Below are 24,237 nucleotides of genomic sequence, written 5' to 3' on the forward strand. Positions count from 1 at the left end.
GGAGTGAGGGGAGTGTTGTGGACCAAGGCCTGGAGGGCGAGCAAGGGTCTGGGGTGTCTGGCGATACTGGGTGGAGGGAAGGGGGTTCTCTGTGGCCGGCATCAGGTGCTCCAGGGCAGGGCTTTGGAGACAGCCAGGCCCAGCCAAGGGTCTCAAACGTTCTACCTGACATTTCAGTCCTCAAACTGCTGTAGGGCCTCTTCAGGGTTTCAGCAGGGGACGCAGTCAGATTTTGTAGAAAAGTCATTCTGACCAGGCGCAGTGGTCACACCTGTAATCCCAGCACGCCGAGAGGCTGAGGGGGGCGGATCACTTGAGGTCAGGAATTTGAAACTAGCCTGGCCAATATGGCGAAACCCTGTCTCTACTAAAATAAAAAAATTAGCCGGGCGCGGTGGCGCACCCCTGTAATCCTAGCTACTCAGGAGGCTGAGGCAGGAGAATTGCTTGAACCTGGAAGGCGGAGGTTGCAGTGAGCTGAGATCATGACGCTGCACTCCAGCCAGGACGACAGAGCGAGACTCTGCCTCAAAAAAAAATAATAAAAAAAAAAAAAATAGCCACGCATGGTGGTGAGCGCCTGTAATCCCAGCTACTCTGGAGGCTGGCAGGAGAATTGCTTAAATCCGCGAGGCGGAGGTCGCAGTGAACCGAGATCTCGCCACTGCATTGCAGCCTAGGAAGGAAAGAGAGAAAAAGGGAGAGAGAAAGAGAGAAAGGGAGAAAGGGAGAGAGGGAGGGGAGAGAGGGAGGAAGAAAGGGGGAGAGGGACGGAGGAAGGGAGGGCGGGAGGGAAGGAGGGAGGAAAAAGAGAAAGGAGAAAAGAAAAAAGGAAAGGAAAGGAGGAAGGAAGGAAAAGAAAGGTCATTCTGGAGGCTGGTGGAGAACTGGTGAGCTCCCACAAGCACCCCAGTGAATGGAGGTTTCACCAGTGAGGCCTGGGGAGGAGGGACCCGTGCAGAGCATTACAGAGGCAAGGTCAGTGGGGCTGGGACAGCTTGGCTTTGGGTAGTAAGGGAAGAAGAGTCAAGGATGTCTTATGGCCCCTGAAGGTGTGCCCCAGGCCCCCTGCCTCTGTGGGGCACAGTTACCACCCATTAGGAGGCCTCACCTTATGCAGAGCTGGGCCTTAATATTTATTTGAGGCCAAGAGAATTGTTTCCTCACTACCCTTGGAGAACTAACCTGATCTTGCTGTAGAGAGATGTAAGCAGTCCCTGCCTTCACGGTGGTTTCAGAGTACAGATGACTTGTGGCAGGTGCAGAGAGAACCCTCAGCTCTAATAGGCAGAGAAGACCGAGAGACCAAAGAATAAAACAAAAGAAAGAACACTGACATGGTTAACAAATCAGACAGAAGGTAAGGTCTCTTAACTGAGTGTCTTTTTGTTGTTGTTGAGACAGGGTCTCGCTCTGTCACCCAGGCTGGAGTGCAGTGGCATGATCACGGCTCACTGCAACTTCCACCTCCTGGGCTCAAGTGATGCTCTCACCTCAGCCTCCCAAGTAACTGGGATGACAGGCCACCACCACGCCCGGCTAATTTCTGTATGCTTTGTAGAGACACGGTTTCACCATGTTGCCCAGGCTGGTCTCAAACTCCTGAGCTCAAGCGATGCACCTCCCAAAGTGCTGGGATTACAGGTGTGAGCCACTGCACCTGGCCCATTAATTAAGTGTTGTTTAGAGTCCAGATTTTCTTTTCAATTGCAATGTCAATACATGCTCATTATAAAAACAATAAAAAGCACAAAAAATTGTAAAAGGAAAGAATATTCATATTTTCCTGTTTAAACTCAACCACCTTAGTTGAGTTTATCATTTAGTATTTTCCTTACAATTTTTCTTCCCTGACATGGTATTCAAACTTTTACCAAAGTTGTGGTTATACTGTCTTCACAATTTGCAGAGTCCCTTTTCACTTAAGATTATCTCAGAAGTGCTCTCTCGCAGATCATGGTTACATGGCGGCTACTACGGCAAAGCAAGAGCCTCAGAGACGCCACTGCGGCCAGCACAGCCGGAGACCTGAGCTGGAGGCTGTCTGCAGGCCCTGCACTCTCTCAATGAGTTGGAGAAGTCCCATTGTATCAGAGTAAGATGGACGGTAGCTTTGACTGTGATTGTGGTGAGCTGGAGCCACCTGATCACTAACAAAAGACACCTGCTGTTAAGCAACAGCCGCCAGGGCTTCCTGTTGAAATATATAGCAACAAAGGAAGAAAAGAAGCAAAACAGAAATAGTGCTTAACAGCACCTTAGAATGATGCTGCTTAGGACCAGTCCAACACTGAGTGTATATGCACTGTGAGGAGAATGTTCATAGAAGCCTGTTGTGTGCATATTTAGTCACATTTTTGTTAAATGTTAAATCATTTAGCACAGTAATCTGAGTGCATAGTATATCATTTCATTCCGTTTGAGTTTCTTGAGTGTTTTCTTAAATGTCTGCAGAGTTGCTGCCCCTTTCTTGAACTATGAGTACTGCAATCTTTTTAATTCTCAATATGAGTAGAGCTTTTTGAGCTTTAAATCTAAGGGGAACTCAACAGGCCTGTTTGGCATATGCAGTGAACATCAAGAAACCATATTGCTGTGGAAGCATAATTATTTTTCTTCTCTCTTTTTGAAAGATCTTTCCTTTGGATGCCAGTTTTCTTCCTTGTTTACACAAGTTCAACAATTCGAAAGGAAAAGGAAATATGATTGGCAATGATTGGCCTATACATAACAACTTTGATATTGATGAAGTTCAGCTTGATCCAAGAGCTCTGTCTGATGCCACTGATGAAGAAGAAGTACAAGTTGACCCCTGAAAATATTTGGATGGAGATCAGGAAAAATATCTGGAGGATCCTGCTTTTGATACCAGTTACCTGCTTTTGATACCTTGCTGGCAGTACCCAGATCATCATGAAAACAAATATTGTGATCTGGAGTGTAGCCATACTTGTAACTACAAAACAAGGTCATCATCATATTTAGATAACTTAGTTTGGAGAGAGAGTGAACCATTACTATGAACCCAAGCTTATTATAGATCTTTCCAACTGGAAAGAACAAGCAAAGAAAAATCTGATAAGGCAAATCAAAATGTGAAAGGAATGGATTGGTTAAAGCCCAGATAGCACTAGAGGAAGCATCATAGCAACTGGCTGAAAAAGAAAGGGAAAAGAATCAGGGATTTGATTTTGATTCCTTTATTGCAGGAACTATTCAACTTAGTTCCCAACATGAGCCTACTGATGTTGTTGATAAATTAAATAACTTGAATAGCTCAGTGTCCCAACTAGAATTGAAAAGTTTGATATCAAAGTCAGTAAGCCAAGAAAAACAGGAAAAAGGAATGGCAAATTTGGCTCAGTTAGAAGCCTTGTACCAATCTTCTTGGGACAGCCCATTTGTGAGTGGTGGGGAGGACTGTTTTCTCATCAATCAGTTTTGTGAGGTAAGGAAGGATGAACAAGTTGAGAAAGAAAACACTTACACTCGTTACTTGTACAAGTTCTTTAGCAGGAAAGAAGATACCGAAATGCTAGAAACTGAGCCAGCAGAGGATGGAGACATTGGGGAGAGAGGAAATGAGGAAGGGTTTCTGAACAACAGTGGGGAGTTCCTCTTTAACAAGTTTCAGTCACATCCGTGTGAAGAGACCACCAAACAGGCTTTGTGTGAGCAACAAGGCTGTTTATTTCACCTGGGTGCAGGCAGGCTGAGTCCGAAAAGAGAGTCAGTGAAGGGAGATAGGGGTGGGTCCGTTTTATAGGATTTGGGTAGATAAAGGAAAATTACAGTCAAAGGGGGTTGTTCTCTGGCTGGCAGGGGTGGGGGTCACAAGGTGCTCAGTGTGGGAGCTTTTGAGCCAGGATGAGCCAGGAGAAGGAATTTCACAAGGTAATGTCATCAGTTGAGGCAAGAACAGGCCATTTCCACCTCTTTTGTGATCCTTCAGTTACTTCAGGCCATCTGGATATATACGTGCAGATCACAGGGGATATGAGGACTTAGCTTGGGCTCAGAGGTCTGACAATGAGCAGCTCTAGTCCACAGGCATCCCCCAGTTTCACAGTCCAGTTGGATCACCACTTAAGTCAGTGCAGGCCACATTAACACCTTCTGCTATGAAATCTTCCCCTCAAATTCCTCATCAAACATACAGTAGCATTCTGAAACATCTGAACTAAAACGCTCAGCAGACATTTATCTTTGTATTCTTCATGAAATGTGTTTTGTCTTTTTTTATTACAGTGTTTAAATCATTTTTTACTTGAATCAGATGGTGTCATTTAGTAAGGATTTTATTAGTTCTTGGTTTTTAAAATCCAGACTCTCTTTTTCTACGTGTGAGATAGTTTTTATTTTAACTGGCATGCCATTTGCACACAAAAATAAAGACTAGAGCAAAATAATGCAACGCAGGAGGAGAAAAGAAATGCACTAAGACAAGTAAAGAACATTCTCTCATAGAACAGTGATCTGTTTTACAGGAAACAAACGTTGCCTTGAAATTTACACAGTGAGACTGTACATAATTGCATGAAAATAGCTATTTTTTTCCAATACATTTTTCATTCATGAGTATTTCCAAGTTTTTCATACTGTACACATTTCTCAAAACACATGAGACCAGCAGCAACTGAAAATGAATGCCGAATTTGGCACACATGTGTTATCTACCTCAAGGTAACAAGAGTATGTGGCAAAACATATGCCACCATAGTGCTTCACAATATGCACTTCTATTTAGCCAGCGTTTATTGTAGTAAACTATTCTTAATAAGACTCATTCACTGTTTATAAATGTTCTGGTATGCATTCTTTATAGTGAAGTGTTAATACATCACATCTTATTTTAGTATATTTTCTGTATTTAATTATTAAAATTAACTTAGTTTTTTAAATGTATTTGCAAATACACTTTTTCCATTTGGCACTATGGTTTGTTGCCTTCCTAGCTGAATCTATAATGTCAGCTTATCCTAAGACTGTCCACATACTTACTTTACTCAAGTGTTCATTTTAAGTAACATGCTCACTGCGTATAGGAATTTGTATTTTGGAGGTGCTTGATCTATCTACAAAGAAAAATTAATTAGGAGTTACTTTATTATAAAATGCTCCTAGAAGCCTTAATTGTGTTTATTTAAAAAAAAGTTAGACTTGTGTACATGGAAGTAATTAAGGTACATCATTATTGTAGTTTAAAAGTTGCACATGATAAGACATTTTGTTTTTACTGTATGTTTTTACTGAGTGATCTATTCCCATCCCAAGGCAAGCATGAATAAAATTAGGTTAAATGAAAAAAAAAAGATTATCTCAGGAGCATTTTTCCATCATATGATAAACTTGCAGGTAATTACAATATTGAACAGGTCACTCAGTCCTGGTCTGCCAGATTTAGCTTCATTCTTAAACCCCAAATTCCAGTGAATCTACAAATATGAATGCAGATGCCACTTGGTTTCCTTTCCTTTTGCATTATAATAAAAATTAAGAAAGCTGGCTCTGACATTTATTAATCCTATTCTTTTCTGAAAAATCTTTAGGCAATGATAAACACAGTGACTTAGAAATCCCAGCAGGATAATTAACTTCCAGTGGAAGCAGGGAGGAAGTATGGGCTGAGGTTAGTTAATAAGATTGGGAGAGCCTCCTATATTATATGAAGTGTGTGGGCTAGAGATGACGGCCTTAGGGAATAATCAATGTCATTGTTGGTTGGGTTCCGATTGATTTCATAAGGAAGTACTGAGCTATTGAAACATTGGCAGATCAAGACATCACTTCATTATTTAAACTCCACCGAGAGAGTTTGCAACATGTTCTTAGTGGTTGACCTGGGAGGGGAAAGGAGACATTTGTCCTTATTCACACCATGAATCACAGCTAGAAAGAGGGTCTCTGTTGACCACTCAGGAAGCTCCAGGAAACAGGCCTTATGTTTTGAGCTCAGAGACTCAGTAGCAGAGTGTTCAATGTCTTCTAGAAACTGGACTTCATCATTGTCTATGTCTTTGCTATTCAGACTTTGATCCACAAACCAGAAGCATCAGCATCATCTAGGAGTTTGTTAGCAATGCAGAATCCTAGCCTCACCCCAGATCTACTGAATCAGAATCCATATTTAAACAATATTCCCAAGTGACATGCACATTAAATTTGAGAGGCACTGCTCTCTGTAATAGCAAGAATGCTTCAGCCCTTTAGAGAAAATTATGCCCTAGGTAAGGCTGTCAACAAAAACGATGCATGAAAAGGACCAACTTCGTGGCTTAATTTTCAGTAAGTTCGTCTTTAAATATGTTAAATAAAAACTCCATCTTTACTTAAACAATTGAACAAGCAGAAAACAAACAACCCCATTAAAATGGGGCAAAAGACATGAACAGGTACTTGTCAAAAAAAGACAAACAAGTGGCCAAAAAACATGAAAAATTGCTCATCATCACTAATCATCAGAGAAACGCAAATCAAAACCACAATGGGATACCATCTCACACAGTCAGAATGGCCATTATTAAAAAGTCAAAAAACAATAGATGTTGGCAAGACTGCAGAGAGAAGGGAATGCTTACACACCACTTGTGGGGATGTAAATTAGTTCTGCCACTGTGAAAAGCAGTTTGGGATTTCTCAAAGAACTTAGAACTGCCATTCAGCCCAGCAATCCCATTAGTGGGTATATGTCCAAAAGAAAACAAATGGTCCTACCAAAAGACACATGCACTTGCAGGTTCATTACAGCACTATTCACAATAGCAAAGTCATGGAATGAACCTGTGTGCCCATCAACAGTGGATTTGATAAAGAAAATGTGGTATGTATACACCACAAAATCTTACACAGCCAAAAAAGAAAAAAAGAAAAATACCATGTCCTTTGCTGCAACATGGTTGCAGATGGAGGCCATTATCCTAAGTGAATTAAAGCAGGAATAGAAAAACCAGATACCGCATTTACTCACTTATAAGTGGGAGCTAAACATCAGGTACACATGGACATAAAGACGGCAACAATAGACACTGGGGACTACTGGGGGAAGGCCAAGGTTGAAAAACTAACATGGTCAGTACCTGGTCAGTACCAAGATACCATGGTCAGTACCTGGATGATGGGACCATTTGTATCCCAAACCTCAGCATCACAAAATATACCCACATAACAAACCTGCACATGTACCCTTTGAATCTAAAATAAAAGTTGAAAAAGAAAAACAACTAAAAAAAAAAAAAAAACCTCCATCTTGTCCGGGTGTGGTGATGTACCTGTATTCCCAGCTATTTGGGAGGCTGAAGCAGAAGAATCTCTTCAGCCCAGGGGTTCATGCTCAGCATGGACAACATAGCAATAGCTCATCTCTAAAAAAAATCAAAAAACAACAACTCCATCTTGACTATCTATGTTCAAGAGTTCCAATATTTGGAAACATTTTTCCTTTTGCCACTTCCTCAGAGGCAGTTATTTCTCTTCCAAGTGCCACTAGGGAGTGTTTCCTACTATGAGTTTTATGGAAGACCACAGAAATGTGAAATGGGAAGGCCTTGCTCGTGTGTGATTCACAAACAGGCATTTCTTTTTAGGAAGGTTTGCATTGTATTAATATCTACATTTTAAAATAACACATTTTTAAAGTTTTTATTATTGTTAATCATTTATGTCTGGCTCCATTCTTCTCTTTGGCCTCTCATCCTTCCATGGTCATATCATGGACCAGACCCTGACTCAGAGAAAGGGCCTGGCTGAGGTTACAGATGTGCAATCTCCTCTTTTAAGGCAAGGCCAAAGAAATAAATCTCTCGGAGGTTGGCTAATTGTTGTCTTAATTCCTAAAGCTAGAGATTTTAGCATAATTACTAAAGGAAATGAGATCTGGCTGCATCACGCAAGAAAAGTTAATGCACTTGTCCCACCAAGTGTGGAACAGTTGGCAGCCAGAAAGCATCTGAACTTTCAGGACCAAAGACAGCACCCGGACCTCCACTCTGTTGCCATCTGGTGACCTGGCAGCTTCTGCCACTGCAGGCACAATTCCCAGCTCTGGATTTACAGCATCTCAGGGAGCCACAGAATCTCAAATGTCTCTAGCCTTCAGAATTAATTCATTAAAAAAAAAAAACTAACTAATGTGTAGCACTTTACAGTCAGGGGAGTAGAATGTTATAAAAGCCAAATAAATGATCTTATGCTACAGAGCATAAAATATTGAAAGTGACAAGACGGTATTTAACCATGGTGGCTCAACCAAGACCAACATGGCAGTACTCTCCTTTGCCAAGCTTTCCACCTTCCTATACATCTCTGCCAGCATCTCTTTCCTCCTCCTCTGCCCAGAGCTATGGGCTCTGAGGGGGTTAATTACTGGGTGACCTGGTAAAGGACTTTGAGGTGTCTCAGGGCATCCAGATTATAGGAGTATCCATACAGCCAGTTGTAAATACATATCAGAAACCTCAAAATGTCCACCGTGGAATGCTGTGTTGGGAAATCTATCCCAAATAAGCAAGTTTAAAAATAGCAAAGTTACACAATGGAGACGTTTCTTGCAGCATTGTTTAGAATAGCCCTAAGTTAGAAACAACCTAAAGGTCTAATTGTAGGGAAATGGCTAAATAAATTAATATACAGCTATATGATCGCTTATTTTCTAATCTTTAAGAAATGTGTTCATGAAGAGTGTTACACTGAAAAATGCTTCTGATAGAATGCTATTATAGTCAACACTTATAAAGCACTTACTGTGTGCCAGGTATTAAGTGCTTTAAAATTTTGAATTTAACTTATTTAATTCTCCCAAGTCTATTAGGAAAATATTGTTATTATTATCCCCTTTTTGAGGAAATTAAAACATGGAGAGATTAGACCAGCCCAGGGTCTAATGCCAGTAAGGGATAGAAAAAAATTCAAACTTGTGTGTACAATATAAACTCACCTACATATATATACATAGAAAGACAAAATTTTAACATCCTCCTTTTTAAAAACTTTTCTTCTTGAGCTGTAAGTTATATGTTAGGTTTGTGCAAAAGTAATTGCTGTTTTTGCCATTACATACAGTTAAGTACATCAGTCTTATGTGCACAGCTTAATTTTTACATGGTATACACCCATGTAACTGTGATCCAGATAAGCACAAAGATAGTTTCTAGCATCCCCAGAAGGCTCCCAGGTACTGCCTCCCAATCAATGCTTCCCAGAGGCAGCCATCATTCTGATCTCTATCACCATAGGTTAACTTGGGCTGGTTTTGAACTTTATATAAGTGGAATAGTGCAGTATAAATCTCTTGTATCTGATTTCTTTCAATCAGCATTATGCTTGTAAGATTCATCCTTATTGGATGTCTTGGTCATTTTCATTGCCGTATAGTATTCCACTGTGTGAATATACAGCAATTCATTCACCCATTCTACTCCTGTTGGACTTCAGAACTTTTTTCTACTATAAATAATGGTCCTATGAATATTCTAGTACATGTCTTTTGGTGGACCTAAGCCCTCATTTCTATCAGATACATTTCCAAAAGTAGAATTGCTGAGTCTCGGGGTATGGTAGATACTGCCAAATGGTTTTTCCATTTGGTATGGCAGTATCATAGGAGAAAAGCCATGACGCATGAAGTGATGGAGGACTTAACACTGAATTCCAGATCCGTCACTGAGTCACCCTGGATCTCAAGCGTGTAAATTGTGGGGTGAATCAACCTTATGTGAAGTATTTGGTGTGCCTGGGGAGTGATACAAAGGTGTGCAAAAGTCTTCTAAAGAACTATTTTTAGGCCGGGCACAGTGGCTCACACCTGTAATCCCAGCACTTTTGGAGGCCGAGGCGGGTGGATCACCTGAGGTCATGAGTTTGAGATTAGCCTAGCCAACATGGTGAAACCCTGTCTCCACTAAAAATACAAAAATTAGCCAGGCGTGGTGGCAGGTGCCTATAATCCCAGCTACTCGTCAGGCTGAGGCAGGAGAATCGCTTGAACCCAGGAGGCGGAGGTTGCAGTGAGCCAAGATTGCACCACTGCACTGCAGCCTGTCGACAGAGCAAGACTCTGTCTCAAAAACAAAACAAAACAAGACAGTGCTAAAGGACTTTTAGGACAGTTAAAACTATTTTAATGGTAGATATATGTCATTTGACATTTGTCTAAACTCATAGAATGTATAACACCAAGATGAACCCAAATGTAAATGGTGGCCTCTGATGATCATGACATGTCAATGCAGGTTCACCCACTGTAACAAATGGGCCACTCTGGTGCTAATGTTAACAGTTGGGAGGCTGGGGGTGGATATATGGGAACTCACGGCACTTCCTGCTCAATTCTGCAGCGCATAGAAAACTCCTCTACAAAATAAAGTCTATTTTAAAAATTAAAAAACTTTAAAGACGGTGCTGAACACAATGCCCAGCACATAGCAACTGCCCTGTGAACATCAGCTGCAACTGTGGCATTATCGTTATCATTATTATTGTCTTGCTGCTAGGGCCGCGTTCCTGGAGAGATGCTCCTGTGAGCCGTTTTGGGAACTTACAGATGGCACCTGAATCTTCTGGGGGTCTCCTAAATGAGTCCTGTCCCCCACCAGGCCAAAGCCACACCACCCTTGGGAGAGCTCCCACTTGCCTGTCTGCCACACTTGCTTCCTTACCATCTTTTGTTCTTCATACTTAATTGCCTGGTTTGTTGAACTGTACTCAAAACACCTATTTTGCTAGAAAACCTAAACCAAGGTCCTTTGAGCTGGATCAAAGGCATCTTATCCAGTTAATAGAAATGTTTTAGAAATTTAAATCCATTGCCTTTAGATTGGGTGTGGCAACTCTACTTGGTCACAGACCTCACTATTCCCTACTACTTTCCTCTCTCCAGGTTGTGTAACCCCCTGGCTCCTGCAGTTATCTGTCTTTCCGACCCCTGACATAAATTCTGTGTGAGTCTATCATTATTTTCAGACAGATAATGACTTTTTGTCAAGCCTTAGGATAAGGAAAGGGTATGTTGAGGAAGGCCAAGTCCTCAGCTTCTAGCATTTCAGGGTCTCGTTCAGTCCATTTCAACCCTTCTCTCCTCCCTTCTTTCTCTCTCTCTCCTTTCTCTCCTTCTTTCTTTCTCTCTCTCTCTCTCTCTCCTTTCTCTGTCTCTCCTTCTTTCTCTCCCCTCCTCTCAGGTATCTAGTACCTACTCTGTGCTATGCCAGGGATGCAGATCTGAGCTCACAGCCCTGGGGAACCAGCCCCTAGGGATTCTGGCTAGGGAAGGAGATGAGAACGCAGAGGGAAGGGAAACCCGTACCATGTGGAAACCACACCCAAAGGTACTGGATCCACTGGACTTTGTCTCCACCGCCCTAGAGGAACTTCTGGATGGACAGCTCTGAGAACATAGCTCACCTCCAGCTGGGGAGGAGCTCCTGTACTTATGTGCTCTCCTGCAGCTTCCAGTGGAGAAGAGCCCAAAGACACAGTATCTCCTCTGTCCCCAGAGTTCTTGCCGGAGTCTTGTCAAGGGGTCTTGACAGGGCTAAGCATCAGCCGTCAGCCTCCTAATGGGACAATCTTGAGGGGCTGGACCCCACATTTGTCTTGGAGACCTCCTCCAGGTACACGCACAGGTTCGATTTCTAAAATCCCAGCATCCAAGACTGCTCTAATTGATTCACTGGAGTCACTGACTTGGAGCCAAATACTTTTATAAGTATTTAGTTGGTAAGTCTAGCTATTATTAACATGCAATAATGAATTGCTAATAAGAAAACTAAATCAATCTAAGGAAATCTCAAATTGGGACCAGCCAGAAATAGAAGAAAGATCTCAGTCTCCAAGTCTAAATTATTTCACCAATAAACCTCTAGAAAAAAAAATAGCTTTCAAGGTCAGCTCTTGGGTGCAAAGCTCTTTGGGTGCATTCATACGACTTGAATGGAGCTGTGGCACATGGAGAGGGGACCGAGAACAGCAGAGGCAGGGTTGGCGGCCAGTCCTCCTGATCCCCAGCCCAACACCCCTGGCTGCTCCCTCCTAAATAGGACGTGACTCCCCTCAAACAAAACGCATGTTTGATTGCCCATATTAAGTGCTCGATAAATGTGTGGAATCTAATGGAAATGACTATGGAAGGAATGAAATAAGTTTGCTACATAAACAAGGGACTCTGTCTCAAAAAAAAACTATTTTTAGTCATTAAGGTCTGATCACTTCTGCTATGCATGGTGGCAGGTACATGGTGGCTTTTCCTTTGATGAATTATGTTTTCTTTGCCATTTCTGAGATTATTATAGCTTAGCTGTGTCTGAACACTGACATCAAATTACAAGATGCATGAGTCATCATGGAAGAGACCCAAGGGAAAGAAGCAGGGCCTAATAAACTAGCCTCTGGGTCACAGCCTAACAGCATCCTTCTCCAAAGGGATGAGCTAAGCCTGCAGCCAGACGTTGTCAGTGACTATTAAGGAGATCTGGATGCAAAATGTGAATGTCACCTGAGTCAGGATTAGTGGATGCATGAGACTCTCCTTTTCCTAGCAAGTAGATTCTTACCTTACTGAGTTCTACTCTGTGCTAGGGACATGATCCCTGCCCTTAGGTGTCTCACAGTCTGCACAGCGGAAACAGATAAGTAAACGGGAAATTATGACCCAGCATAATAAGTCATGTCTGATAGAAACTGCAGGGCCCAGGGCCTAAGAAGGGCAGATTTTAATGTCTTGAAGAATTAAAGCTGACACAATGTTGAGAGGTGAAGCCAGCTGGACTTCCTGGGTCGAGTGGGGACTTGGAGAACTTTTCTGTCTAGCTAGAGGATTGTAAACACACCAATCAGTGCTCTGTGTCTAGCTAAAGGATTGTAAATGCACCAATCAGCACTCTGTGTCTAGCTAAAGGATCATAAATGCACCAATCAGCACTCTGTAAAATGGGCCAACCAGCACTCTGTAAAATGGACCAATCAGCAGGACGTGGGCAGGGACACATAAGGGAATAAAAGCTGGTCACCCCAGCCAGCAGCAACAACGTTCTGGTCCCCTTCCATGCTGTGGAGGCTTTGTTCTTTCGCTCTTCACAATAAATCTTGCTGCTGCTCACTCTTTGGGTCTGTGCCACCTTTAAGAGCTGTAACACTCACTGTGAACCTCCACGGCTTCATCCTTGAAGTCAGCGAGACCAAGAACCCACTGGAAGGAACCACCTCCGGACACAATGTGAGTCAAGAAGAAGGGCAATAGAACTTTTGAGCAAATAGTGATGCACCTTAAATTTTTTAAAAGTTAGCTTTCAGAGGCTAAAAGAGGCTTTCGAGTCTCCCAGACACAGGAAGTGTATTACAGGGAGACTAGTTCTAACCATCAGGTTCAAGAGCAAGGGGTTGCACGTGTAAGGAAGGAGTTGCCAGGGGTCCTGGTTACTGATCCTAGCTTGAATGCACTCTGCTTCTGGGGTCCTGGGAGACCAGGTGGCTTCTCTGGGCTCAGTTTCCCTACCTGGGAATAGGTATAGACCAGAGGATCTCTGAAAGCTTCTTTCCAGATAGGACATGCTATGGCTGCTTAATATTTTTAAACAGGACAGAACTGCATCATCTCAAATGCTCATGGCAAGTCAACTCCACTGTATGCATTTTATCACTTCATGATATAATTTAATTTTGCTAGTGAAGTCATCGTACATATCAAACCACATGCAAAAAAAAAAAAAAAAAAAGCCAAGCCAGAGAGAACAGAGAAAAAGACAATGGCTTGAGGACATGATCTGGGATCAAGAAATGAGACCCTTTTAACTCTTGAGTGCTCATGATGCAAAGTGAACCTGAGACCACCCAGGGATGGATGAATGGATGAGAGCCACTCCTCCTCCACAAACTTCACCTTCCTTCCACCATCCTCAGAGTACCAAGTCTAAAACTAGGATACTCATCAGTTGAATTAGATGGGAATGAAATCCAAGTCCCACCTCCATGGATTCCAGCCACACTCACTAAACATGAGAACAGGCAGAACGCACAGAGTGAGAAATGGGCATGTGAACAGGGAGCTGACGTCTGGAAGGCACTGACCAACAGAAGCTACCAGCTCTTTCGCCTTGAGAAAGCCTGGCTGTGCTTTGTATATTTTCTGTAAATATCTGTTTACTGAGTTAAAATGGAAACAGTCTAGGTCTGCCTTAAAATAACGTGAACGCCAAAAAGGAAAGGCCTAGCCCAGTTCAGTGGCTCATGCCCGTAATCCCAGTGCTTCAGGAGACTCAGGTGGGAGGATTGCTTCAGGCCAGGAGTTTGACACCAGCCTGAGCAACACAGCAAGATGCTGTCTCTACAAAAATTTAAAAATGTAGCCGGGCACAGTGATGTGCACTTGTAATCCCAGCTACTTGGAAGTCTGAGGCAGGAGGATCTCTTGAGCCTGGAAGGTCGAGGCTGCAGTGAGCCATGATTACGCCACTGCACTCCAGCCTGGGTGACAGAACAAGACCCTGTCTTTAAAAAAGAAAAGAAAAGAAAGAGAAGAAAAGAAAAGAAAGAAGAGACAGAGGGAGGGAGGGAGAGAAGGAGGAAGGGGAGGGGAGGGGAGGGGGAGGGGAGGGGGAGGGGAGGGGGAGGGGAGAAGAAAGAGACCTGTGGGAAAGCTGATGCGAGCATGACAAGGGAGGCATCCTCATTCAACACATTGACTTTTGCGGTTTGCTCTGTGCTCAGGGCTGGGAACTCAGGGATGAGGTAGCCAGTCGGTGTCCTGCTAAAGCAGAATGATAAGACACACACACAAATGAGAACAAAACCCTGTGCTGAGAACGCTGCTGTCTTCCACTCGAAGCATTGCATGGACCCGCAGCAGCAGCACCACCTGGGGGTTTGTTAGAAATGAATCTTAGGCTCCAGAACCAGAATCTGCATTGTAGCAGGAACTCCAGGGTTTTAGAAGCATGGCTGCATAGGGTAAGGGGCCCTGGGGAGCTTGCAGTGGGAGGAGAAGGGCTGATTCTGTCTAAGAGGGTCAGGGAAGGCCTCCCTCAGGAAGTCACATTTGGGCTGGATCTTCAAAGATGAGTAGGAACTTAATTTGAGAAGAGAGGGAGGAAATTCCAAGCAGAGGAAGGGGTAGGATGAGATGGTGACAGACTGCAGAGAGATGATGCTGAACTGGAAACGGGCTAGAATCTGATTTTGAAGACACCTGTACTCATCTACCATATTAAGGAATTTATGTTTTGTTTGTCTCCTGAGGATGAGAATCAAGTAAGGAGGGAGAACATTCTCCAGGCACCATGCTGATGTTTAATCAGTGCAGGGTGTTCAGCACACATTAGAGATGCTGATGACCTTGTTCACAGCGGAGATTTGCTCTCAGGGAAAATAGTGAGTAAAGCTACTGCCTTTCAGGTCTGCTCACAGAGGGTGGGAGGGTCCTGCATTGAAAGGTAAACAGAAAAAAATATTTCCATCTAAGGACTCCTTTTTTTTTTTTTTCTTTCTTGAAGGTGATAAAAGCAAGGGAATTATCAATTACTCTAAATGGTAGCAAGCCAAAACATGGTGCCAAAGGACTGGAAAGTAATTTTTCTTGGAGGCAAAGTAGCAACTGTTTAATCTTTTAAACAGCCCCATGGAAGGCCAAGGCAGAGAGAGAGAGCTTGCTTCGCCTTAGCAGAAACCCGGTTGTAACTCAGGACTCAGAAGCCTGGTGTTGTCCAAGGATGCTCCACAGACACACCGGTCCCATGGTGGGTGGAGCCCACGCTGCCCAGGACCTCGGCTCTGGGAGCGATTGCCTTCCCCATGCTGGCCTGGGCCCTCCTTCAGCTCCCAACTGGCCCAGATCCTCTCAATGATGAGCTAGAGGAAGCCATGTGCTTTTAAAAATGCCAGAGGACATTTGTCATGCTCTGTTATTATAATGATTATTGATTGCTTAAGTGGTCTTGTGTGTGTGGAATAATATAGCACATCCAATCTAGCACAGATAATTCAGACAGCTCCCACTTTTAGAGATAATGCTGTCTTGGCATCTGAAGGTGTTTTATTGTAGCAAAAGTCCTTGGGCCACTGGGACTGTGGATTGGGGGGTATAGTACGTGAGAAGTAAAAGGAGAGCATTAGCAACCAGGACTAAACTATGCTGCAATGTGTAGAAGGAAAAAAAAAATGTGGGAGCTTCTGGTATTAGCACTCATTAAATGCTGGCCCTATAATGAATGCTTTCTAGCACTCATCTCTAATTCATTCCACAGCCCTACAAGAGAGCTGTCATTAGCCCCATTTTCAAATGAGTAACCTGGGGTCTGGTTGAGGGTGGTTGTCAGGACCCCGCAGCCAAGCTGTGCAGAGCTGGTGTTCAGGCCTAGGTCAGCCTGTTGTGGACCACAGCTCACCACTCTGACTTCCCGGAGTGCACTACCCTGCCGTTCAGAAGTCTCTAAGATGCTGCAAGTTTGCTGAGAGTTTGTCTAGCCTTCAGAAAATTCACACAAAAGAAAAAAACACAGAAAAGGCAGAAAACAGACAAAATCCACATAAGTTAAACATGAATTAAATATTAATTATTAAATAACATACAATGTGTAAATTATATATAATCATATATAATAACTTTTTATTGAAAAAGCTTCATTTTACAAAAGACTTCCACATAGGTTTTATGTATACAGCTTCTAAACGTACTTGAAGTGATGTGTTCACAGATATTTAGTTTGTAGTTTTTCCAGAATAGTTTTCATTTCCACATTTCGCAGATGAAGAGGATTTCACATAAGCCCAAATCTATGGATCCATTTGATTTCTTGAGACATTGGTATGAGCAAGTCCATGAGCATTTATCTATGACTACTCCTTTAAAGATGCTGTGTTAAATCCTGGAGGAGAAATGATGGCGAAGGAGATACAGGTTCATCTCTAAAGAGGTCTCTCTCCAGCAGGGGAGATGAATCAAACAAGTAGAAAATTAAGTGAAAGAACTGTGTTGCTGTTGTCGCTGTTGTTTTTAATGTTAGTGACAAAAAATTAGAAAGAGAGATAAAGGTTTTACTGGCCTAAGTAATATTCAGATGACACTTACTGTAGGCACTCAGAAAGGAGAAATGAGATCGGGTTCAGGAAGGAAAGCTGTACAAAACCAAGACTTGTTGCTGAATTTAGAAGGAAGGAAAGCTGTACAAAACCAAGACTTGTTGCTGAATTTAGAAGAGAGATAAGATGCTGAAAGGCAGAAAGAAAATGTATTTATCAGAGCCCAACAAAAGTACACAGGAAGATGTACTTAGAGAAGAGTATCCAGACTAATTTCAATTTGAAGAAACATTTGCAAATGGACTAAAGAGTGTTAAGCCCGAAAAGGCAGGTTGGAGCCATACCATCAAGAAAGTCTTGAAAGACTCATGCAGCAATTGGGACAGCTCTCTTTGGTGTGGCAGCCATGGAAGGTTTTTGATCTGCTTAAAGTACTTTCTTCCTTTTCAATAAACGGAGCTGGGAGAACTGGATATGCACATGCAAAAAAAAAAAAAAAAATGAAGTAAGATCCCCTATCTCACACTACATCCAAAAATCAACTGAAAATAAGGGTGGGCATGGTGGCTTGTGCCTGTAATCCCAATGCTTTGGGAGGCTGAAGTGGGTGGATCGCCCTGAGCTCAGGAGTGCAAGACCAGCCTGGGCAACATGGTGAAACCCTGTGTCTACCAAAAATACAAAAAAAAAAAGCCAGGTGTGGTGGCCTGTTCCTGCAGTCCCCGCTACGTGGGAGGCTGAGGTGGTAGGACTGCTTGAGCCTGGGAAGCAGAGGTTGCAGTGAGCCAAGATCGCACCACTGCACTCCAGCCTAGGCAACAAAGTGAGATGCTATCTCCAAAAAAAAAAAAATCGACTCAAAATAGATCACAGATGTATATGTAAGAGCTAAAATATACAACTATTAGAAGAAAACACAGAAGTAAAGCTTTGTGATCTTGAAGCAATTATTTCTTAGGTATAACACTGAAAGCACAAATTATTAAAGAAAAATTGATGTTGAATTTAATAAACATTTTAAAACTGCATTTCGAACAACACCATCAAGAAATAGAAAGGAGGCCAGGTGCAGTGGCTCATGCCTATAATCCCAGCACTTTGGGAGGCCGAGGCGGGCAGATCACCTGAGGTGGGGAGTTTGAGACCAGCCTGACCAACATGGAGAAACCCTGTCTCTACTAAAACTGCGAAATTAGCCGGGTGTGGCAGCGCATGCCTGTAATCCCAGCTACTCAGGAGGCTGAAGCAGGAGAATTGCTTGAACCCAGAAGACGGAGGTAGCGGTGAGCCGAGATCACGCCATTGCACTCCAGCCTGGGTGACAAAAGCAAAAAACACTGTCTCAAAAAAAGAAAAAAAAAAAGTAGGATTGCTTGAGGCCAGGAGTTTCAGGCCAGCTTGGGCAATATTGTAAAACTCCATCTCTACAAAAAAAATTTTTTTTAATTAGCTGGGCCTGGCGGTGCACACCTGTAGTTCCAGCTACTCAAGAGGCTGAGGTGGCAGGATCACTTGAGCCCAGGAGGTAAAGGCTGTGGTGAGCTATGATCACAGCGCTACACTGTAGCCTGGGTGACACAGCAAGACCCTGTCTCTAAAAAACAAAAAAAAAAGAAAGAAAGAAGAAAAGAAAATGGAAAAGACAACTTATAGACTGGGAGAAAATATTTGCATATCATATATCCAATAAGAGACAAATGTAGAATTAAGAAAAAAACTCTTACAACTCAGTAATAAAAAAAAAAAAGTTTTAATGAGCATAAGATTTGAACAGACATTTCTCTAAAGAAAGTGTAGAGCCAGGCACGGTGGCACATGCCTGTAATCCCAGCACTTTGGGAGGCCAAGGCGGGCGGATCACCTGAGGTCAGGAGTTCAAGACCAGCCTGACCAACATGGAGAAACCCCATCTCGACTAAAAATACCAAAAAAATTACCAATTTTTCTCCTCTTACCTCGGCATCCTAAAGCTGGGTGTGGCGGTGCATGCCTGTAATCCCAGCTACTGGGGAGGCTGAGGTGAGAAAATAGCTTGAACCTGGGAGGCAGAGGTTGTGGTGAGCCGAGATCGTGCCATTGCACTCCAGTCTGGGCAACAAGAGCAAAACTCTGTCTCAAGAAAAAAAAAAAAAAAGGAAAAGAAAAGAAAGCATAGAATGTGCAATAAACACATGAAAAGATGCTCAACGTCATTATTCATTAGAGAACCGCAAATCAAAAACACAGTGGGACACCACTTCTTATCCACTAGGGTGGCTATAGTAAAAAGCAGACAATAACAAATGCTGTTGAGGATGTGGAGAAAGTAGAATCCTCATACACTGCTGGTGGGATGAAAAATGGTACAGCTGCTGTGGAAAACAATTTGGCAGTTCCTCAAAAATGTTAAACATAGAGTTACCATGTGACTGAACAAGTCCTCTCAGAGAAATTCTTTAAGAGAAATAAAAACCGGGCACGGCGGCTCACGCCTGTAATCCCAACACTTTGGGAGGCTGAGGGGGGGTGGATCACTTGAGGTCAGGAGTTCGAGACCAGCCTGGCCAACATGGTGAAACCCTGTTTCTACTAAAAATACAAAAAATTAGCTGGGCATGGTGGTGTATGACTGTAATCCCAGCTACTTGGGGAGGCTGAGACAGGAGAATCACTTGAACCCAGGAGGCAGAGGTTGCAGTGAGCCAAGATCATACCATTGCACTCCAGCCTGGGCAACAGAGTGGGACATTGTCTCAAAAATAAATAAATAGGCCAGGCACGGTGGCTCATGCCTGTAACCCTAACACTTTGGGAGGCCGAGGCGGGTGGATCACGAGGTCAGGAGATCAAGCCCATCCTGGCTAACGAGGTGAAACCCCATCTCTACTAAAAATACAAAAAATTAGCCAGGTGTGGTGGAGGGTATCTGTAGTCCCAGCTACTTAGGAGGCTGAGGCAGGAGAATGGCGTGAACCCAGGAGGCGGAGCTTGCGGTGAGCCAAGATTGCACCACTGCTCTCCAGCCTGGACGACAGAGCAAGACTCTGTCTCAATAAATAAATAAATAAAGAGAGAAATAAAATGACATTTGTACTAAGATTTGAACATGTATAGTCATAGAAGTCTTACTCACAATAGCCATTTGGCTGTGGAAACAACCCAAGTGTCCATCAACTGATGAATTGAAAAACAAAATGTGGTATATCCATATTGTGGAATACTATTTAGCCATGAAAGAGAATTGAGTACTTACACATGCTACGACATGGGTGAACCTCAGAAGTGTTATGCACAGCGAAAGAAGCCAGACACAAAGACCATGTGGAAGGAAAATTAATCTTGGGACCCCCAAATCACTAAAGCAAAGGGAAAAGTCAAGCTGGGCACTGCTAAGGGCAAATCTGCCTTAGTAGCTTAGACAGCTACTAAGAAGAAAAAGCTACATACCTCCCTCACAAGGAATTCCCTTGTGGATAAAGGACAGACAGAGCTCAAAGTCATCCCTCAGCTCACTGAGATAGATGCATATCTGATTGCCTCCTTTGAAAAAGCTAATCAGCAACTCAAAAGAATGCGACCCTTTGTCTCTTACCTATGACCTGGAAGGCCCCTCCCCAATTCAAGTTGTCTCGACTTTCCAGATGGAACCAGTGTACATCTTAGGTATACTGATTGACATCTCACGTATCCCTAAAATCTATAAAACCAAACTGTGCCCCGACCACCTTGGGCACATTTTGTCAGGACCTCCTGAGGCTGTGTCAAGGGCACAGGTCCTTAACTTTGACAAAATAAACTTCCTAAATTGACTGAGACCCATCTCAGGTATTTAGCGTTCACAATCACATACTATAAGATTCCATTTCTAGGAAAAGTGCAAACAAGGCACATATTCAGACAGAGGGCTGGAGGTGAGAATGGGGTGTAAGTGAGCATGAAGTTTCTTTTTGGGATGAGGGAAATATTCTAAAATTAGATTAGAGGGCAGCACAACTCTGTAAATATACTAAAGATCATCGAAGTGTACACTTAAAACAGGCGTTTTATGGTATATAAATTGTATCTCAATAAAGCTGATTTTTTAAAACTCTTCCTTCATTCCTTTCTTCCTCCTTTTCTCCTTTCCTGTCTTTCTTGTCTTCTGTTCTCCTGTCCTTTTTTTTTTTCTCTCTTACTCTTTTGCCCAACTTTTAACCACAGGTAAGCATTTAAAACATAAATGTTGAGCAAACACTCAGGTTGCCACCACTCAGGTCAATAAATGGAATGTTTCTAGCTTCCCAGAGGCCTCTCCTGCATATATAGTGTCTCTTCTCAATTGCAACTTCCCCCTCCTCTAAATGCCGATTATCCTAACTTTTTTTTTTTTTCCCATAATTTTTTTTTATTATACTTTAGGGTTTTAGGGTACATGTACACAATGTGCAGATTTGTTACATATGTATCCATGTGCCATGTTGATTTCCTGCACCCATTAACTCATCATTTAGCATTAGGTGTATCTCCTAATGCTGTCCTTCCCCCCTCCCCCAAAGCCACAACAGTCCCCGGAGTGTGATGTTCCCCTTCATGTGTCCATGAGTCCTCATTGTTCAATTCCCACCTATGAGTGAGAACATGCGGTGTTTGGTTTTTTGTCCTTGCGATAGTTTACTAAGAATAATGATTTCCAGTTTCATCCATGTCCCTACAAAGGAAATGAACTCATCATTTTTTATGGCTGCATAGTATTCCATGGTGTATATGTGCCACATTTTCTTAATCCAGCCTATCATTGTTGGACATTTGAGTTGGTTCCAAGTCTTTGCTATTGTGAATAGTGCCGCAGTAAACATACGTGTGCATGTGTCTTTATAGCAGCATGATTTATAGTCCTTTGGGTATATACCCAGTAATGGGATGGCTGGGTCAAATGGTATTTCTAGTTCGAGATCCCTGAGGAATCGCCACACTGACTTCCACAATGGTTGAACTAGTTTACAGTCCCACCAACAGTGTAAAAGTGTTCCTATTTCTCCACATCCTCTCCAGCACCTGTTGTTTCCTGACTTTTTAATGATCGCCATTCTAACTGGCATGAGATGGTATCTCATTGTGGTTTTGATTTGCATTTCTCTGATGGCCAGTGATGATGAGCATTTTTACATGTGTTTTTTGGCTATATAAATGTCTTCTTTTGAGAAGTGTCTGTTCATGTCCTTCCCCCACTTTTTGATGGGGTTGTTTGTTTTTTCTTGTAAATTTGTTTGAGTTCATTGTAGATTCTGGATATTAGCCCTTTGTCAGACGAGTAGATTGTGAAAATTTTCTCCCATTCTGTAGGTTGCCTGTTCACTCTGATGGTAGTTTCTTTTGCTGTGCAGAAGCTCTTTAGTTTAATTAGATCCCATTTGTCAGTTTTGGCTTTTGTTGCCATTGCTTTTGGTGTTTCAGACATGAAGTCCTTGCCCATGCCTACGTCCTGAATGGTAATGCCTAGGTTTTCTTCTAGGGTTTTTATGGTTTTAGGTCTAACATATAAGTCTTTAATCCATCTTGAATTAATTTTTGTATAAGGTGTAAGGAAGGGATCTAGTTTCAGCTTTCTACATATGGCTAGCCAGTTTTCCCAGCACCATTTATTAAATAGGGAATCCTTTCCCCATTTCTTGTTTTTGTCAGGTTTGTCAAAGATCAGATAGTTGTAGATATGCAGCATTATTTCTGAGGGCTCTGTTCTGTTCCATTGGTCTATATCTCTCTTTTGGTACCAGTACCATGCTGTTTTGGTTAGTGTAGCCTTGTAGTATAGTTTGAAGTCAGGTAGCATGATGCCTCCAGCTTTGTTCTTTTGGCTTAGGATTGACTTGGCGATGCGGGCTCTTTTTTGGTTCCATATGAACTTTAAAGTAGTTTTTTCCAATTCTGTGAAGAAAGTCATTGGTAGCTTGATGGGGATGACATTGAATCTATAAATTACCTTGGGCAGTATGGCCATTTTCACTATATTGATTCTTCCTACCCATGAGCATGGAATGTTCTTCCATTTGTTTGTAAGCTCTTTTATTTCATTGAGCAGTGGTTTGTAGTTCTCCTTGAAGAGGTCCTTCACATCCCTTCTAAGTTGTATTCCTAGGTATTTTATTCTCTTTGAAGCAATTGTGAATGGGAGTTCACTCATGATTTGGCTCTCTGTTTGTCTCTTATTGGTGTATAAGAATGCTTGTGATTTTTGTACATTGATTTTGTATCCTGAGACTTCGCTAAAGTTGCTTATCGGCTTAAGGAGATTTTGGGCTGAGACAATGGGGTTTTCTAGATATACAATCATGTCATCTGCAAACAGGGACAATTTGACTTCCTCTTTTCCTAATTGAATACCCTTTATTTCCTTCTCCTGCCTGATTGCCCTGGCCAGAACTTCCAACACTATGTTGAATAGGAGTGGTGAGAGGGGGCATCCCTGTCTTGTGCCAGTTTTCAAAGGGAATGCTTCCAGTTTTTGCCCATTCAGTATGATACTGGCTGTGGGTTTGTCATAGATAGCTCTTATTATTTTGAGATATGACCAATCAATACCAAATTTATGGAGAGTTTTTAGCATGAAGTGTTGTCGAATATTGTCAAAGGCCTTTTCTGCATCTATTGAGATGATCATGTGTTTTTTGTCTTTGGTTCTGTTTATATGCTGGATTACATTTATTGATTTGCGTATGTTGAACCAGCCTTGCATCCCAGGGATGAAGCCCACTTGATCATGGTGGATAAGCTTTTTGATGTGCTGCTGGATTCGATTTGCCAGTATTTTATTGAGGATTTTTGCATCGATGTTCATCAAGGATATTGGTCTAAAATTCTCTTTTTTCGTTGTGTCTTTGCCAGGCTTTGGTATCAGGATGATGCTGGCCTCATGAAATGAGTTAGGGAGGATTCCCTCTTTTTCTATTGATTGGAATAGTTTCAGAAGGAATGGTACCAGTTCCTCCCAGTACCTCTGGTAGAATTCGGCTGTGAATCCATCTGGTCCTGGACTCTTTTTGGTTGGTAAGCTATTACTTATTGCCACAATTTCAGAGCCTGTTATTGGTCTATTCAGAGATTCAACTTCTTCCTGGTTTAGTCTTGGGAGGGTGTATGTGTTGAGGAATTTATCCGTTTCTTCTAGATTTTCTAGTTTATTCACATAGAGGTGTTTGTAGTATTCTCTGATGGTAGTTTGTAGTTCTGTGGGATCGGTGGTGATATCCTCTTTATCATTTTTTATTGCATCTATTTGAT

At 42.4% G+C, this 24,237-nt stretch overlaps 1 pseudogene; it reads left to right on the plus strand.

Moving 5' to 3' along the window:
• Positions 1-2,702: 2,702 nt before the first annotated feature.
• Positions 2,703-4,184, plus strand: LOC116480823 (mitogen-activated protein kinase 6-like; annotated as a pseudogene).
• The last annotated feature ends 20,053 nt before the right edge of the window (positions 4,185-24,237 follow it).

This window comes from Hylobates moloch, unplaced genomic scaffold (assembly GCF_009828535.3).
Source record: "Hylobates moloch isolate HMO894 unplaced genomic scaffold, HMol_V3 SCAFFOLD_3, whole genome shotgun sequence".
Taxonomy (NCBI): Eukaryota; Metazoa; Chordata; class Mammalia; order Primates; family Hylobatidae; genus Hylobates; species Hylobates moloch.